We start from the raw sequence: 20,570 nt of genomic DNA, 5'->3' as shown, positions 1-20,570 counted from the left end.
TCTTGTACTACTTAGTTTCCATTTCTCCACATCATTAAATCATTTGCAAATGCCATTGCTTTCATATTTTCACCTCCCATTCATGCTGCCACTTCTGGCATTGTCTCATTTATAATGGTGATGAAAAGTAGAGTGTGTAGTGCACTCCCTTGTTTTAGGCCATTTTTCTCCTCAATGAGCTTGTCTTCACTAAGAACAACAACACACTTTGAAAATTACCAGAACTGGTTTTTCGGATGAAAATTAAAAATATTTTAATCTGTCTGTGCTTCAGTACTGTAGAGACCATGGGGATGAGGATAAGATTTAACTATAGTCTGATCCAGGAACAATGACAGTTTGCGTAACACACTGGAATTGCGTTCGGGAGGACGAAGGCTTAAACCAGTGTCCAACCATCCTGATTTAGGTTTCCTGTGATTTTCCTAAACTGCTCCTTTGAAAGGGCATAGTCGATTTCCTTCCGTGTCCTTCCCTAATCTGAACTTGCGCTCAGTCTCTAATGACTACATTGTTGATGGTACGTTAAGCACTGATCTCCTCCTCCCTCCTGGTTTGCTCATGTCGAGGCATGGTTGGGAATCAGCATTGTTGCTGATTCCAAGTGACATTTGGCGTTCACACATGTGCCTGCTTTACGTCCATCCTGCAAATTAAGTCTTTCACTTCCTTATGCAGAATTTGTCACTTACCACCGCTATCAGCAATGTCAGCAACAAATGGAATGGAAATACGCTAAACAACTCACTGTGATCACATTTAATGCTCGCATTAGCTGCAGCAGTCACAGCAGAGCTTACTGAATACTCTGTGGCTGCCAGGGAATGTGCGTTGTAGGAGCACAGAAGCAGCCTAAATTCGACTGCAATTGTTTGTGGCTGCAACTATAATAGCAACATCCACAGTGGTACCCAATCATTCTTTGCACTCTTAATCTTAAAATGAAATAGGAGGAAACATAATACTTAAAGGAGTGATAGTGACTAACACATTGAACAGCTGAGGCACTAAGCCATCAAAAGTCTAAACAAGACTCAGAACACTGCTAGCATTCAGCTGAATCATTTTTCAGACCTATATGATACACATACACAAACATAGACATGTGAATGTGATGTACCCACCTCCCTCACAACACCCACCCACACTCTCTCTCTCTCTCTCTCTCTCTCTCTCTCTCTCTCTCTCTGATTACCTTGTGATGACCTACATTTGTTCAAAAGCTAGAAAAGTTATCCATCTTGTTTATGAACCTTTCAATTATTTACAGTCTAGTAGGATTTCCCAGAGCTGTATTAATGCACACTAGAATAAAAAGCATCTACTCTTGTGTATTTCATAGTGATTTGTGGAGTATTGATGTAGATAAGTTTTGATTCAGATTTTCAACATGCTACAGGTGGAGAGCAGTTCTGACTTCTCTAACTGCAGAGTGATGGTAGTCAATGAAAAGTCTCAACAAATGTGATTTTCTCTAACAGAGGACTCAGTCTTTCAAGAAACTTGTTCAGTAAAAGTACCTTTTACCCAACTTAATGTTCCTGCAGCCAGTCTTGTAGACTTTTTTTTAGTATTTTTAAATGGTGATCTGTTCTTTGACTATGTGCTTAGTAATAATAATAGTAATTTCGAACACTGGTGTGTGTATAAATATTTCACAAAGGCTTAAATGATACGCAGTTTCAGATTTTTGTGTAAGAGGTAATGAATATTTGACAATACAGAATCTATCAGGAAATTTGATACATAATGAGATTGCTATGCAAACAGATTATACTGTGACACACATTAAAAATTATAAACTTGGGTATTTACGTAACTGCAAATGACCACTGATGAAGTAATGATGTGAACCATATAAGAAAGAGTAATTGAAAAATGATGATAAACATCATAGAAAATTTTGTTTTGCCACGATGTAACTTCAGTAGAATTGCTGGAGTGTGGTGAAATTGAATTAAGAATAAAATTGCTCATTTTGGATTGAAGTCCTCTGCTGACAGTTGGAATTATAGCACATACATGGTTACGTTTTTCTCGTGTTAATGTGTGTAATACCACGTTATTACTCTCATCTGTACTGGAAATAACGTGTCTTCTGAGGTGTTTTAATAAAGGATATGCCGGCCGGTGTGGCCGTGCGGTTAAAGGCGCTTCAGTCTGGAACCGCGTGACCGCTACGGTCGCAGGTTCGAATCCTGCCTCGGTCATGGATGTGTGTGATGTCCTTAGGTTAGTTAGGTTTAATTCGTTCTAAGTTCTAGGCGACTGATGACCTCAGAAGTTAAGTCGCATAGTGCTCAGAGCCATAAAGGACATAAGGTTTTTGTGAATATTAACTCTTTATTGAAATACTCTTTTCATACGACACACACCAACATCAAAAATAAGGAAAAATAGTCGCTGAGGAGCACAGAGGAAACAACAAGCGTAGACATTGGAAGTATGCTAAGGTTTTAAAGAAGCTAAATGTCTTTAAACATCAACACACTCCCATATTCAGTAACTTACAAACTCCCATATTATTGAGTAACATCCAAAAATTTTCTACCAACAGTGGTTTTGTTCAGATGCCTTTCTGCCGCGCCTTTGTATTCGCTTTTGATTTACTGATTTTGTCAGTAGTGATAGCTTCACAAAGAAATAAATGTCAAACAACGAAAAATCCAGGATGGAATGCAACAGTTTTGTGAATAGGAAAGTTGCTACTCATCATATAGCGGAGATGCTGAGTCACAGATAGGCACATGACCTCAGTTGCTTGAGACGGCAGTCATGTGTGTAAGAGTTGCGTTTGTGTAGGCGTATATTTGTGTGTTTGTCATCTAATTTTGACGAAGACTTTACTGGCTGAAAGCTATATTTGTGACAGTCTTATTGTTGTGTGTATCTGTGACTGAACACCTGCGCTATATGGTGAGTAGCAACTTTCCTTTTCAGAAATGAATGTCAGATATTATTTGGTTGTTGAGTCTTGAAATGGTTGTTAGGAGTATCTGTAGATACTGTAACAGACATATCCCTGTTCTGAAACAAAGTCTTTTTTTTAAAAAAATGATGCTTCCTGGCCTGATTAACTTATCATCTTTTGTGCAAATATGGTAACCTTCCATGTCATCATAACCAATCCAAATTCCATTAAAAAATTTCTAAACCATCTTTTTCTTTTGCTTAAAAACATGAGCACAGCAAATGCTTTGTCATAGGTTTCTTGCCACACCACAATTCATGCAGTGGTATCCCAGATATATTTGAAGGCCGAGTTTGATTTGAAACATGTGTCTCTGAATTTATCATTCTGCAACAAAGAGACACTTGAACATTACTGTGAACGATACCCATAGCACTAGCTGTTTCTGTAGTAGTATGATTTACTCTTTCACTGCAGCCATTTTGTTGTGAATTGTAGGGCATTCTTAGTTGTTGAAAATTTTTTCTGATCTCACAGTTGTCAAACTCTCTTCTGTTGTCACTCAAAAAGATCTTAATGCAATGTCCAACAGTCTTTGCTTCAGATATAAATTGCAACAGTTTATACATAACCTCATATTTTTCTCTGATAAAATAAATGTATCAAAATTTTTCATATTTATCTTTAAAAAGTACACTTTAATGATATCCAGGCACTTAACATTAAAATACAGCAGACACATCTGCATGAATCCGCTCTCTTGGCTTGTTTTTCTCTTCTGCTAAAAGGAAATCTTTGAGATTTTCCATGAACACGACCATCACATAAAGCAGAGTCCAGAGCCACATTGACATTTATGAATTCTTCTCGGGTACGTAACTCATTGAAACGTTGCGACAAGACCACGCCACCACTCGGCTGATAACCAGAGAAGAATCCGTCATTGGAATATGCTGACAAGGGAACCTCCCCACCGCACCCCCCCCCCCCCCCCCCCCTCAGATTTAGTTATAAGTTGGCACAGTGGATAGGCCTTGAAAAACTGAAAACAGATCAATTGAGAAAACAGGAAGAAGTTGTGTGGAACTGTGAAAAAATAAGCAAAATATACAAACTGAGTAGTTCATGGGAAGATAGGCAACGTCAAGGACAGTGAGAACGCAGGAGTGCCGTGGTCTCGTGGTAACGTGAGCAGCTGCGGAACGAAAGGTCGTTGGTTCAAATCTTCCTTCGAGTGAAAAGTTTAATTTCAGTTTATGTGACAAACTCTTATGTTTTCATCACTTTTTTGGGAGTGATTACCACATCCACAAGAAAACCTAAATCGGGCAAGGTAGAAGAATCTTTTTACCCCTTCGCCAAGTGTACAAGTTAGGTGGGTCGACAACATATTCCTGTCATGTGACGCACATGCCGTCACCAGTGTCGTATAGAATATATCAGGATGTGTTTTCCTGTGGAGGAATCGGTTGTCCTAGGACGTTGTGATCAAATGTTTTCGGTTCCCATTGGAGAGGCACGTCCTTTCGTCTACTAATTGCACGGTTTTGCGATGCGGTCGCAAAACACAGACACTAAACTTATTACAGTGAACAAAGACGTCAATGAACGAACAGACAGATAATAACTATGCAAAAATAAAGAAAATAAAATTTTCAGTCGAGGGAAGACTTGAACCAAGGATCTCTCGTTCAGCAGTCGCTCACGCTACCACGAGACCACGACGCTCCTGAGCTCACTTTGTCCCTGATGTTGCCTATGCGACCCGTGGACTACTCAGTTTGTATATTTTGCTTATTTTTTCACAGTTCCACATAACTTCTTCCTGTTTTCCCAATTGATCTGTGTTCAGTTTATCAAGGCCTATCCACTGTGCCAACTTATAACCAAATCTGAGGGGGGTGCGATGGGGAGGTTCCCTTGTGAGAAAGACTACAATCACATATAACACATTGATAGTCACACTTTTCTTTATATTATGATTATTCTTATGTTCAGATCTTTGATGATGCAACTGAAGCAGATGGTCTTGAATGAGTGCATTTACAATTGGAAAATGTGGTCTAACAATTCTCATGGTTAATTACATAAATATATGTCCACAACTGACACCAAATTTTCATTCATGAACAGTGCATTGGAATCCTTAGATAAAAAATTGAAGCCAGTTGAGATGTTTTGTGATCTTTCTAAGGATTTCGGCTGTGTGTATCACAAAATACTTCTGAACAAAGCACACCATTGAGGCATCAGAAGGGAAATGAGAAAATGGGTAAAATCCTACTTCAAAGAAAGGGAGCAGAAGGTAGTGCTCAATGAGACCAGCGAAGTAGGTGAGCGTGTAAGAACCGACTGGGGCACTGCACTCCATAGAGTACGTCAGCATTGTTGTCTAACAATAAACAATTGACCAGTACAAACTCTTATGCCAAAAAATTACTTTCAGAACCCATAACCTGGTTCAAAGTAAACTCGCTGACAGTATACGTCAGTAAAACTAATTACATCCAATTGAATTTTCATTCCAAATTCCCACAGGAGATTCCTATGATACATGTTAGTCAGCAACTACAAAGTGTGCACTGCACCAAATTCTTTGGCCTCCACATAGACAGTAGAGTCAACTGAGAACATCATGTCCTCCAGATCATAAAAATGTTGTCCTGAGCTACTTTTGGCATTAGAAAAATCTCACTATTTGGAGACACCATTGTCACAAAGTGTACCTACTTTGGGTACTTCTGATCTATCATGTACTGTGGAATTATTTTCTAGTGTGATATATCTACATCAAAGAAAATTTTCTTTCTGCAGAGAGAGGTTGCCCGTATAATGTGCAACACATCTGAAAACTTCCTGCCATAATTTCTTTAAGAAACTTGGGGTACTTCCCACTATATTTATTTGATTATGAGTTTTATAGTTGACAAACTCCACCCTACTATGAAACCAATGAAATGTTTCACATCACAAAACATACAAGAAGGAAGATAGACCTCCATTACGATCTCAAAAATCTTTCTCTGATAAAGGAAGGTGTACGATAATCCAGTCATAAAATATTTAATTCACTGCCAAATTACATCAGAGGCCTACGTAGCAACAGTGCATTACTTAAAAATAAATTAAAGGTATATTTGTGTGAAAGTGATTTACATTCATTAGATAAATTTTTCAACAGAGAAGTGTACTCTTTGTATGCATAAATGTGTACTGTGTGTGTGTGTGTGTGTGTGTGTGTGTGTGTGTGTCTGCATGACGCCTTTTTATCACTTTGTCTCTGTTTTGACCTTGTTTTATACATCTTTTTCGATGAAACTGGTTTTGTAAAAGAACTGTACTATGTCCTATGTAACCTTTATTTCAAGTGCTCCACATCCTAGTGTTTCAGACGCTTAAAATGATCTAGAGAATACATATATAAAAATACAAAAAGAAAAAAATCACATCCAACACAGTAGTTGAAGTATAGTGAATAAAATTATGCATCTTTGTCCCTCCATTTGGCATTTTAACTAGTGCACTGATGCCAGGAAATAGTCATCACTATTTCAGTCTTGAATCCTTCACTTCTTTTTTCTTTTTTGGTCTCACTCTGTACACCGGTTTGATGTAGCTCTAGTCCATCCTATGCAAGCCTCTTCATCTCTGAATCACTGCTACAACCTAGATCCATTTGAACTTGCTTAGTATACTCAAGACTTGGTTTTTTCCTACATTACTTCCTCCTCTCCCCTCCCCCCCCCCCCCCCCGCCCCCTGCCCCCAACACTTCTCTCCATTACCAATCTGATGATTTCTTTCTTTATGCCTCTGGATGCGCCTTATCAAGGGATCCTCAAGTTGTGGCATAAATTTCTTTTCTCTCTGATTCAGTTCAACACCACTTCATTAGTTACCCAGGCTACCAGTACAACTTTCAGTGTTCTTACGTAGTGTGCCACATTTGTCCTTGAATTTTATTTTTGTTGACTTGAAAGGGTATTCTGCAGAATAATTTATTTCAGTCCAAAACACACATTTGTTACAAGCAGCATTGTACAGTGCTATAAGTACTTGCCATGTTAATATATTAGAGTCATTCTTTCAAATTTCTTGCCAGTCATTGGATGTTACTGAGCTCTTTCTGCGGACCCATGGTCACATTTCGAAAGTTGGTGTTCTTCTCTTGTTTATACAGTTTATTATAATTATTTCTCTTCTGTACAAGTGTACACTTCAGAAAAATATTTAAATTTGTATTTGATGTCCCCCCCCCCCCCTCCAACCATTTCCCAATGTTCATGTGTTCCCATTGTAAGCATCTATGGAAAAAGGGTGAAGGGCAGTGAAAGCATGAATAAGAAACAAGTAGTTGGACAAAACTGCTGAAGCTTTTGTATCTGCTGGTGAGATATTGGATTTTGTCTTCGAATTTTGAGCAGACATTTGTTTAATGATTTTTTTATGCTTGCCCTGCACGAGTAGCTGACATTGTTAAGTGTACACTGTCAATTGCTGGCATCAGACTGGAGTGAAGCCTGTGGCTGGAGATCTCCTTCTGAAGAAGAAAACACGCACACATTCACACAAGCACAACTCACACGTTTGAGTCTAGACACAGCAGCCAGAGAGAGCAGTCGTATGCGTGGTAGTTGTGCTTGTGTGAATGTGTGTGTTTTCTATGTTAGAAGGAGGTCTTTTGGCTGAAAGCTTAATGTATAGCAGTTCTTTCTGTTGAGCCTGTCAATTCCAAGGTTGTTGCTGTTGTGTATCATAAAATGAAATGAATTAAAAACATAAACTTCTGCTGATCGTATTATTGTATATTATCCTGTGTTATCCTTTGGAAGGATACTGCAGTGTTTTCCAACCAAACCACTGAAGCATAGCCTTTGTACGATCGGCAGTGTGGGGGGAGGCATTGCATATAACAGGGTGATTCCATCCAACAAAATTACCTCCCCCCCCCCCCCCCCACATTGGAGTTTCTACGAAGTGTGTTCATAGATCTACCCATTGATTGTGGTTCTATGCTCGAGAAACTCAATGAGCGAACGGCCTCTGCAGGCCATTCCTTGAAAGGAAGGAGAAGATGATTTCCATTTTAGTAATTTCTGACATTGGAAGGTGTACAGGGGGAAAAACACAAGTAGAAGATAAATGCCACAACTTTTAGAATCTTATGTCATCTGGCCTTTCCAGTTGCAATCAGAATAGCATAAATAGTGAAATAGTTTCAAGATTTAGCAACAAATGGCTGTGTGTAGCTGCTTCTAGCCAATCTGAATGACGTGTTCCGGCTTTTTCCTTATCTCCATGGGGATGGCATGTTAGTTGATGGATTTGTATTGTTATATATTGTGAAATTTTGAACATTTGTGAGTACCATGATAAACTCATATTGTTATCATCAGTTGTAGGCTTAACTTATTTGTGCTCTTTTAAAACAGCAGACCTATCTGTGTTCAATACAATCATTCTCTAATTTCTTTGTATAATTAAGTGAGAAATAGTTTATTTTTGAGAATTTTTGGATGCTCACAAAACTATATTTTTGAAAATTTTCAAAGTTATTAGTACGAGTGTTGTGGATAACTTATTTTGTTGCAAATCAGCATTTGTGACTCACAGTTATTACTAAAGAGTAGATCACCCTGAATTTCAGTGTATATCATCATAAATAAACACCCTTATTTTAGAATATGTGGAACTTACTATTTTCGCGTGCATAATATAATTCGTAGCAAAACAGTCTTTATGATTTACATACTTTAGCTGATGATGTTACTAACATATGGTACAATATTATGAAAAGGGAAGTTGCCACTCACAATATAGTGGAGATGCTGAGTTGCCAGTAGGCACAACAAAAAGACTGTCACAAATAAAGCTTTTGGTCAGTAAGGCCTTTGTCAAAAATAGACAACAGATATACATAAACGCACTCGCGCAAATGCAGCTCTCACACACACACACACACACACACACACACACACACACACAACTGTAGTCTCAGGCAACTGAGGCCACACTGTTAGCAGCAGCACCACTGCATGATGGGAGTGGCAACTGGGGGGGGGGGGGGGTGGTGAGTGTTAAGGAGGAGACTGGGGCAGGGAGGGAGACAGATAGTAGGATATGGGTGGCAGACAGTAAAGCGCTACAGGTTAGACAGAGGGCAGCTGAGAGGTGGGGAGGGTGGGGGGGGGGGGGGGGGGGGAGGAGAGAATTAAAAAAAACTGGATGTGTTGGTGGAATGAGGGCTGTGTAGTGCTGGAATGGGAACAGGGAAGGGGCTGGATGGATAAGGACAATGACTAATGAAGGTTGAGGCCAGGAGGGTTACAGGAACATAGGATATATTGCAGGGAAAGTTCTCACCTGCGCAGTTCAAAAAAGTTGGTATTGGTGAGAAGGATCAATATGGCACAGGCTGTGTAGCAGTCACTGAAATAAAGGATGTAATATTTGGCAGTGTGTTCAGCAACAGATTGGTCCTCTTGTTGCTTGGCCACAGTTTATCAGTGGCCATTCATGCAGACAGACAGCTTGTTGGTTGTCGCGCCCACATAAAATGCAGCACAGGAGTTGCAGCTTAGCTTGTAGATCTCATGACTGGTTTGACGGGTGACCTTGTCTTTGATAGGATAGGTGATGTTTTTGATCGGACTGGAGTAGGTGGTGGTGAGATTGTGTACGGGACAGGTCTTCCATCTAGGTCTATTACAGGGGTATGAGCCATGAGGTAAGAGGTCTGGAGCAGGGATTGTGTAGGGATAGACGAATACATTGTGTAGATTCGGCGGACGGTGGAATACCACTGTGAGAGATGTGGGAAAGATAGTGGGCAGGACATTTCTCATTTCAGGGCACGACGAGAGGTAGTCGAAACCCTGGCGGAGAATGTAATTCAGTTGCTTCCGTTGTGGGAATCCCTCACCATAATTCCCCAAATCCCTCAACATGCAAACTAACCTTATATCCACAGAAAGAACTGAAGTCCACCATCTAAAAACTGATCCCAGCCTTATAATCATACCTGTGGACAAAGGCTCTACCACTGTTGTTTTGAACTGCAAGGATTACTTGGCAGAAGGACTCTGCCAACTGTCAGATACTTCCAGCTACAGACCCTGCCACAGTGACGCCATTCCAGAAATACAACAGCATCTCCAGTCACTCCTCAAATCCTTAGGCCCATCCCAGAACCTCTCCCTGGGGTCCATCTCCCTACTCACTCATACCGCTCCCCGCGCTCCTACCTTCTACATGCTTCCTAAAGTCCATAAACCCAACCATCCAGGATGCCCCATTGTGGCTGGTTACTGTGTCCCCACTGAGAGAATCTCTGGTCTCGTGACCAACATCTTCAACCTATTACTCGGAGCCTACTGTCTTATATAAAAGATACCAACCATTTCCTCCACTGGCTCTCCCACAGTTCCTGTCCGTTTACCACACGGTGCCCTGCTCATCACAATTGACGCCAACTCCCTTTACACTAACATCCCTAATGCCCATGGCCTTACTGTTATTGAACACTACCTTTCCCAATGCCAAACCAATAACTTCCTTCCTAGTCACCATGACCAACTATATCCTCACCCACAATTACTTTTCCTTTGAAGGCATTACCTACAAACAAATCTGGGGAACGCAATGGGCACCCGCGTGTCACCATCCTATGCTAATCTATTCATGGGCCATTTAGCGGAATTGTTCCTAAACACACAGAATCCTAAACCCCTCACCTGGTTCACATTCATCGATGACATGTTTGCAATCTGGATTGAGGGTGAGGGCACCCTATTCACATTCCTCCAGGACCTCATCAACTTTTCCCCCATTTGCTTCACCTGGTCCTACTCAACTCAACAAGCCACCTTTGTAGATGTTGACTTACACCTCAAAGATGGCTACATCAGTACCTCCATCCATATCAAACTTACTAACCATCAGCATACTTCCACTTTGACAGCTGCCACCCGTACCATACCAAGAAGTCCCTTCCATACAGCATAGCCACCCATGGTTGTTACATTTGCAGAGATGAGTGGCCCTTCTCAAAATATACTGTGTCTCACTGAAGCCTTCACAGACTGTAATCATCCTCCCAGCCTTATACAAAAACAAATCTCCTGTGCCTTATCTTTCCTGTCTCCCACCTCTCACCACCTCCCAAAGTCACACCGTCTGGCCACAGAGGAGCATTCCCCTTGTAACTCAGTTCCACCCAGGACTGGAGCAACTGAATTACATTCTCCATGAGGGTTTCAACTACCTCTCATTGAGCCTTGAAATGAGAAATGTCTTGCCCACTATCCTTCCCACCCCTCCAGCAGCGGTACTCCGCCGTCTACCAAACCTACACATTATACTCGTTCATCCCTACACAACCCCAGCTCCCAATCCCTTACCTCACATCTCATACGCCTGTAATAGACCTAGATGCAAGACCTGTTCCATACATCCTCCTACAACTGCCTATTCCAGTCCGGTCACAGACATCACCTATTCCATCAAAGGCAGGGCTACCTGTGAAACCAGTCATGTGATGCTCAAGCTAAGCTGCAACCCCTGTGCTACATTCTATGTGGGCATGACAACCCACAAGCTATCTGTCCACATGATTAGCCACTGACAAAGTGTGGCCAAGAAAGAAGTGGACCACCCTGTTGCTGAAAATGCTGCCAAACATGACATCCTTTATTTCAATTACTGCTTCACAGCCTGTGCCATATGGATTCTTCCCACCAACACTAGCTTGTCTGAACTGTGTAGCTGGGAAATTTCCCTGCAATATATCCTATGTTCCCGTAACCCTCCTGGCCTTAACCTTCATTAGATATTGTCCTCACCCATCCAGCCCCTTCCCTGTTCCCATTCCGGCACTACATAGCCCTCATCCCACCATCTTTTTATTTCTCTTCTTTCCTGACCCCCAAACCCCCCCCCCCCTTCTTCCCCACATTTTGCCTACCCTCTGTCTAAACTGCAGCACTTCACTGTCCCCCATTCCTACCCCACTATCCCTCCCCCTCTCTGCTCCAGCATCCTCTTTACCCCCACCCAGTTGCCACTGGTTCTGCTGCTTGCAGTGTGGCCTCAGTTGCCTGAGACAACAGCCGTGTGTGTGAGTTGCGTCTGCGTGACTGTGTTTATGAATATCTGTTGAGTGTTTTTGATGAAGGCCTTATTGACCGAAAGCTTTATTTGTGACTGTCTTTTTGTTGTGTCTATCTGCAACTCAGCATCTCCGCTGTACGGTGAGTGGCAGCTTTCCTTTTCATAATGTTGTTACATTCCATTCTGGATTTTCCGTTGTTTAACAAAGGTTACATCTATTTTCCCTTCAAGAGGAGTACGTGTTGACCCTAGAACACAGGTCTGAGGGAAATTTTTGTAATGTTGGGTATGTCAAAATTAAAGTTTGAAAAATAATTTTTGTGTGGAATTAAGAGATAACTATTCTGGGTGACTTTACCCCTTTCCCTAAACCTTTCCAGTCCTTTTACTTGACACTTCTTCCTTCCCCTTCAACTCTTCCACCAGAAGAAGGAGCCATTGGCTCCGAAAGCCTGTGAAAATCATTTGTGTGTGTGTATTTCCCTGCTGCCACTTGGTGAGTGGATTTTTTTATCTGTCCATTTACATTATGACATGTTTTTGCATTTCAGAGTATTATACAAGTCAGTACTACTTCAGTCCTTTCTTAACATCAGGGTTTTTTAATAAAAAAAATAAGGAAATGGTGTTTGCACTGGGATCACTTATCTTTTAAGAAGATGTCACATAGATGCCTTGACTTCTAAAGAAATGGAAACGAAAATCACTGCAGCCGTTTTATGAAATTCTTTTATTATTCATACATATTTATGAAAACTCACTTTAAATTATGCATAAGACAAGCTAATAATCAATGTCTGTATTGTAAACATTGTCTAGTTTTGATTCTTCTAGTTCTTCAACATCTGGTGTGGTTGCTCCGATTGTCATGTTACAGGGCAACCCAACGTATAATTGATGGTGGACAGACTCCACAGATTGGAGAAGTTCCATAAGGGTGTCATATTTTTCTTCTTCAGTTTCAGTTTCATACCTGCTGGCTGAAGAACTGGAAGCTGTGCAGTAAGGTGGTGTAATCTGGGTGGAATCATTGGAAACTCTTTGAATGGCTCAATACTTCCTGATGTAGTTTTGTAGAAGAGTGTGGTTGAACTTGTCTTTTTGAAATGAAGAACTTGCATACATCGGATGACTTGTTACTGTTTTTGGAAAGAAAGTGTTGAGTTGTAGGATATTAATGAAATCCTCATTTACCGTAAGTGTTACTATAAACTTGTGGCTTGAAGATGTAACTACGTCCATGTAGTATTTTAGGAGTCTCATGTCTCTTTGAATTTTTTCTTGTTAATTTCTATGAGGCCAAAATCATGGTTGCATTCATTGTACAAATCACCTTAAACCAATAAATGATGTTTCACTGCTTCATATGGGTGTTTCTCACTACGTAGACAAAATTTATGATCAATGGATTTTCCTAAGCTCTCCGCAGTTGCCACCAAATGATACTAAGTGTTTCACATTTGTAGTCAGACTAGTGATATATTTACGAAGGCAGGAAGTACCTCTTGGCATCCTCTTCCATTTTATCCCTCATGTCACATGTACATATGCACTGTTTGGGTTTTGTCATGAATGTCCAGCTACACATCCATAATTCCCACATGTAGTAAGCCTTTGAATTTATTATGTTTGGAGTAGACATCATCTTTTGAATGCTGAAGCAAGTACAAATTGTATTATCATCTGTTTCACTGTTTTTTACAGCTTCCACTTTTCGGAGATATATTTTCTTTTTCTGTTTCTGCAGCTTTTTTTCTTTACTGACACCGTTCTCTATCATAACTTGCAGTTTGTCATGGGTTACACAGTTGTCAGTTTGGTCCCATGAAAACTTAATTTCAAATCATTGCCAACATTTTTTATGTAAAAACTCTCTCAGGCGCAATGGTTGTTTCTTCTTTACACAATTTTGTGTACAAATCACACATTTTAGATAAATTTAAGTCAGGGTTAAGATGTCACATGTTTGCAGCCCTTTCCTGACTTTAAAGGCTTTGAAAATGAGGGAAGTTTCTGATATATTTGTTGAGGCACTCCACTGGTTGCTCCTTCCCCCTCCTCCTCCCTCCTTTTTTCCCTTTCTCACTCTTTTATTTGATTCGTGTAGGATTTTGAGAAAGTGTTTTGCATACTTGTAACTGGTTAACTTAAGTACATATTTTTTTGTTTGCAGCTGTTACTTCACTCCTTTTGATTGACTGTAACTCAGTTGCTCCATTCAAAAATGCTGTTTACAACACTCAGCTTTCAAGTTTCCTGTAAAAATAAAAGATGCTTTGTCGTAAAGGGATGTTATCAGTATTTTTTCCCTGTGTATTTTCTGTTTTTTATCAACATATGACTCACCTGAGTTCCTTAGCATCTTTCTTTGTACTGGCTTCCCAGTGTGAACTGCCTTACTCATTTTTCCCCTTGCTGAGGCTCTGGAGGAGTGGCATTGTCAGGTGGGTCTTCCAACTGCTTCACCTTCTTCCTCACCACTTTTTGGAAACAAAAAATAATTTTAAACTGAGAGTATTAAAAAATGTTCAAGAAGTTTTGAAGTAGTAGTAGGGTCTTTCTTTAGTCTGCCCTGGTCACTAATTGAGTTTTTTTGGGTTGTGCTACAATGGGTGATTGCAGATCCACTAGAAGCTATGGACAAATTCACTAATTTTAGTGTTAAAAAAAAAAAAAATAAGTAGGTCCCTGAGGCAAAGAATACTGTCATTTCAGTGATCTTCGAATAGGAGAACTTTATAGTGGACAGATAAAATAAAAGATATTACCTGACAATTCTTTGCTGCTTCTCTATTTTCTTCACCAGGATTGTAGTCCTTGTCAGCATCAATCATCTCCCAAGAAGGATGGAGGACATAGAAAACAAAATTCAATATTAAGCCTAGTAAACAGAAGTTGCCCTTACTTTACAATGACTTCTGTGTTATTTTATGAACTTAATTACTAATTATTTTAATTTAAAATACTTAAAGCTAAGATAATTTTGCCCTTGATAGTTTTTAGTATAACTGTAAAACTATTTACATGAGTCACGAAGGTTGTCATCAGTGTTGGTGCTTTCTCTAGAAGGTCCAGGCACTGAGTTATCCTTATTCTGTTGACAGCTGAAATATTACAGCAGTGAAAAAATGTATTATTCCTTTTGTGCAAACTGAAACTTTACATTTACCTGTAAAGTGTTAAACGGCAAAAAAAAAAAAAAAAAAAACTAAATGTCTATGGGCTGCTTGAAGACAGACAAAGTGTAACATGTGACTGGCAAAAGAAAATAAGTTAGAATGAAAGGGATCCCAGTGACACATAGACCCCTGGTGCACTAAGGATAGAACTATATTTGTTCAATGGTGAAGGGACACTCTGCTATGTGGTAGCAACTGTTAAGAAACCCATTTAGATTTTTTCACCACTCTGAATATTACTATTAGAGCTACCATAACTTCATATTAAACGGGATGTTTCAGGAAATGTCACTTAGACCTCTCGTGTTCTTGGGTCCACATATATTACCAACATTTATTGTAAATTAACTCTATTTTCAAGTTTGTTAACAACTATAATTAACCTCAAGCAGTTGTATAAAACTAATAATTTTCATCACAAGTCTTTCTGATGCCTTAATACAAATCTCATTGTGTATTTCCTTCAACTCATACAGAGAATTAGTAATATTTAGCTCAAAAGATTAAAAAATATTTAACAAGTTAATCTAAAGTTATTTATTCAGTGTCATGTAATAAATTTTGACAGCCACAATGCAGCCCCACTGTGAACGCTGTTCTCGAACACGGGATGAGTTGACGGATTTTCACAAGCAGCTGGAAATCGTCCTGACTAGTGTTAAGTAATTGGCAAGTGCTGTGAATCGGAATGTCAGAAGAGCTCCCAGGAGATGTGGAACTGCGATACTGGTAACAGAGGTACCTCAAGTACTATTCTCTCCTGTGTATCCTGTCTCCTCTGCAGGAAGTACAGAATCTATCATTACTCATTGTCTTGACTGCAAGTGGCATGTCAATAGTAGATCTAGATATGCTGTATAGGATAGACGGGTAGCAGGGAGGACTCGGGGTGTTACATGATCCCCTGAAGCAACAAGTTTGAGGTACTGTCATTCACTACAACTGAGCCAGTGGCACACCTGTTTTTGGGAACCTGCTTTGTGTCATGTCAAGAGGAGACAACCACAAAAAGGTAGGGGTCTGTTAATCGTTGGCAGTTCAAACATAATGCCAATAATGGTTCCCCTTAGGGAAATGGCAGCAAGGGACAGGAACACCAGGTGCACTCAGTGTGTATGGGCGGAGGTCTCATTCAACATGTTGAAGAGGCTATTCCAGCAGCCATTCAGGGAACAGGGTGCACCCAACTGCAGATGGTTGGGCATGTTGAATGATGATGTTTGGTTTGTGGGGCGCTCACCTGCACGATCATCAGCGCCCGACAGGCATGTTGGGAATGAACGGTGCCTTTAGTCTGGGTTCTGAGGTCATGCTTGTATCATTCCAGAGATTGGAAGAGAAGGTTGAGAAGACCAGCCTCACTCATGGAGTTTCAACAAAGCTCACAGTTCGCAGTGTTGTCCACAGAACTGATCTGATTCAAGTGGAACCAGAGACTTCCATGTTTCTGTGACAAGCTAGGCTATGATTTCCTGGATTTGCACCATAGAGTTGAGAACTGTAGGGTCCCCTTAGTTAGGGTCAGGTGTAGACTGCACATCAGAGGCTGTTGACCAGGTAGCTGACTCTGTGTGGAATGCGCACAGCGTTTTTTTTTAGATTTGGCGACTCTCCATCCAGTCCAAACAACAATAGCTGCAGAAGACCCAGAAGTATAAGTAGTTAACTGCTGAGACATTTGCAACAAAGTGCCACACAGTTTGAAACATTTCTGAAAAGCAGTGAAGCTCAAATAATTCTAGGTACAGATAGCTGGTTGAAACCTGAAATTGATTGCAGTGAGATTTTTGGAGAAAATTTAAGTGTTTATTGAAAGGATAGGCTAAAGGGAAATGGAGGTGGTGTATTTGTCTCAGTAGACAACAAACTCAAATCGACCAAGGTAGAAATTGAAGTTGTATGTGAGATTGTTTGGGCGAGACTCAGTATCAGGGGTGGGCATGAAATGATAATTGGATACGTGTATTGCCCACCAAACTCTTCTCGTGATATAACTGAAAACTTTAGAGAAAACCTCAGATCACTTGTAAACAAGTTCCTCAATCATCCTGTAGTCATTGGTGGAGACTTAAGTCATCCAATAATTATTTGGAAAAATTACAGTTTTGTTAGCAGTGAGTGTGACAAGACATCCTGTGAAACATTACTAAATGCCTTCTCTGAAGACTGTGTAGAACAGATAATTTGGAACCCCACTGTCGATGAAAATATATTAGATCTAGCGATGACAAACAGACCTGACCCCTTTGAGGATGTCCACATCAAAACTGATATCAGTGGCTATGATGTGGTTATGATGACAATGATTATCAAAGTACAAAGGACAACTAAAACAAGTTAAAAGACATATAGGTTAAGATAAAAAAGCAGTAGTGTCATATCACAATGAGGGACTTGAAATTTTCAGCATGGGACAGGAGCATTAAAGGAACTATGGCTAAAGTTTAAAAAAAGTAGCTACTATGCACAGGATAGATACGTAACTAGTAGAGCAGTTCATGATGGGAGGGACCCTCTGTGTTAAACAGTCAGGATAATTTTTTTTTTAAAGAAACGGAGGCTACTACATAATAGGTACAAAACAAAGCATAGGGCTGTAGATATGGAGATGCTGAATGGAAAGTATTTGGCTGTTACACAGCAATGAGTGAAGTCTTCAGTGACTATCGTGCAGAATATTGTCAAATGATCTTTCACAAAACCCAAAGGAATTCTGGTTGTATGTAGAGGCTGTTAGTGGCACTAAATTTAGTGTCCAGTCACTGAAGAATGAGACAGGAACTGAAATTGAGGATAGCAGAGCAAGATCTGAAATGATTAACTTTGTTTTCAAATGTTAATCCTCCTATCACTGAAAGATGAGTGAAATAAGTATTAGTGTAAATTCAGTTGAGATGCAACTGAAACTATTAAAATTGAACAGAGCTCCATGACCTGGTGGGATCCCGATATCAGATTCTGTAGTAAATTTGTGGCTGAGTTAGCTCCTCTTCTGGCTAAAATCTATTGTGGAACTCTCAAACAAAAACCAGTGCAGAATAGTTGGAAGAAAGCATGTGTCACACATGTTTACAAGAAGGGTAGTAGAAGTGATCCCCAAAACTACATCCAATATCCTTGACATTGATTTGTAGTAGAAAGTTAGAACATCATCTGGGCTCAACCATAATGAAGTATCTTGAGCTGAATGACCTCCTCCATGGCAACTAGAATGGATTCCAAATTGCACTTTTCTCACACAACATACTGAAAGCTTTGGATCAATGCAGTCAGGTAGAGTCAGTATTTTTTGAATTCCAAAGAGCATTTGACTTTATACTTACTGTCAAAAGTATGACCATGTGGGATATCAAATGAAATTTGCGACTGAATTGAGGATTTCTTTATTAAGGAGGATTCAGCATGTGATCTCAGATGGAGAGTCATTGTCAGATGTAGATGTAACTTCTGGTGTGTCCCAGGGAAGTGCATTTGGAACTCTGCTGTTCAAGTTGTACATTAATAGACCTGTAACCAATATTAATAATAACCTCACAGGTTTTGCAGAGGACTCATTGTGATGTACTGTCCGAAAGGAACTGTATAAATATTCAGTCCTACCTTGATAAGATTTCAAAGTTGTTCTGAAACTAACAACTTGCTTTAAATATTCAGAAATATGAAATTGTGCACTTCACAAAACAGAAAAACATAGTATCCTATGAATCATAGTTGGAATTGACCAACTCTTACAAATACTTGGGTGTGACACTTCACAGAGATATTAAATGGAATGATCACATAGTCTCAGCTGTGGCTAAAGAAGTTGTAGACTTCAGTTTATTGGTAGAATACTGGGAAAATGCAATCAGTCTACAAAGGAGATTGCTTACAAATCACTTGCAACCCATTCTGGAATGTAGCTCTTAGTGTGTGGGACTCACACCAAATAGAACTAACAGGAGATATTGAACATATACAGAGAACGACAGCATGAATGGTCAGACATTTGTTTGAACTGTGGCAGAGTGCCACAGTGATGCTGAAGAAACTGAAGAGGCAGACACTTGAAGATAAATGTAAACTATCCTGATAAAGCCTATTTACTAAGTTTCAAGAACTGGTTTTAAATGATGATTCTAGGAATATACTACAACCACCTACTTAGTGTTCACACACAGATTGTGAGGACAGTATTAGATTAATTACAGCACACAAAGAGGCATTTAAGCCATTATTCTTCCTGTGGTCAGTACTTGTTTGGAATGGTAAGAAATCCAAATAATGGGTACTGTGAGAAGTACCCTCCATGATGCACTTCACAATAGTTTGTAGATGTAGATTTGGTATTGTTAGTGGTAGAGGGTAGGCAGATGCCCTTCCTGTCGCCATATCTTGCCCCCTCCTGCTGGGGTAGAATTTGTGTACTCCATCTGTCTACATCTAAGAGTTCCCCCTTGTTATAGTGTATGAACATTTTCTAAATGTTTCTGAATCATGGAACAGAAGTGAGACATGAGTTCAAGCTCAGCATTCACCTTCTTGGGTGAGGGAAACGCAAAAAAGAAACATCCAAGCTGGTCGGTGCATCAGCCCACATTGTTAATCCACTGGGTGGATTTGATCCAAGGCAGGAGCTCCCCAAATCTCAGAACTTATGTGTTAATCTTCCTGGCTATCCAGGCATCTGACTTTCTTCATTCTTAATAGAATTGGTACCAATGGTTGATGGGACAAAATGCCTCTCACTGGGTATGACCACTTTCCCACCTCAACATCCCACAAATATGGTTATCTCCCCCCATCCCCCTCCCAAGCTGGGTTTAATGTGGAGATCTGGAGCTATAAAAAATTGTGTGGCCCTTGCTTACTTTATGTAGGCCTAATACACTTATGTGAAAGTAAAATAGGAAAGGTTATCAAATACGCATACTTCTGCATCAATACTTCTACATCAACTATGCCAGGCATTAAATGAAATTATACCTAATGAAACTTTACAACAACATTTAAAAAACACAAAATTACTCTGCTATATAAATACAGTAAGTAAAACATTGGTACCTCAAAAAATTATTTTCCTCACTTTTGCTTTAACGAAGTCTTCTGTCACGTCATGGAAGTCAAGAGAACTTGGCAGCTCATGTTCAGTTGAGAACAAGACTAGAGCAGAAATGTGTTCTTCCTGCATTGTAGCACGTAATTTATTCTTGATACGGGCTAGTTTGGAGAATCCTCTCTCAGCATCATAATTCACAGTTGGTATTGTGAGAAAAATTCAGTAAGCAATCTTCACGTTTGGAAAGAAATCACCAAAATCATTTTCAACCTTTCTTTATCATCATCATCATCATAATCATCATCATCATCTTGGACAGTTTCCAGCCTATGGTC

The sequence above is a fragment of the Schistocerca piceifrons genome, chromosome 6 (assembly GCF_021461385.2).
Source record: "Schistocerca piceifrons isolate TAMUIC-IGC-003096 chromosome 6, iqSchPice1.1, whole genome shotgun sequence".
NCBI classification, from domain to species: Eukaryota; Metazoa; Arthropoda; class Insecta; order Orthoptera; family Acrididae; genus Schistocerca; species Schistocerca piceifrons.
Note: the sequence above shows the minus strand (reverse complement) of the source record.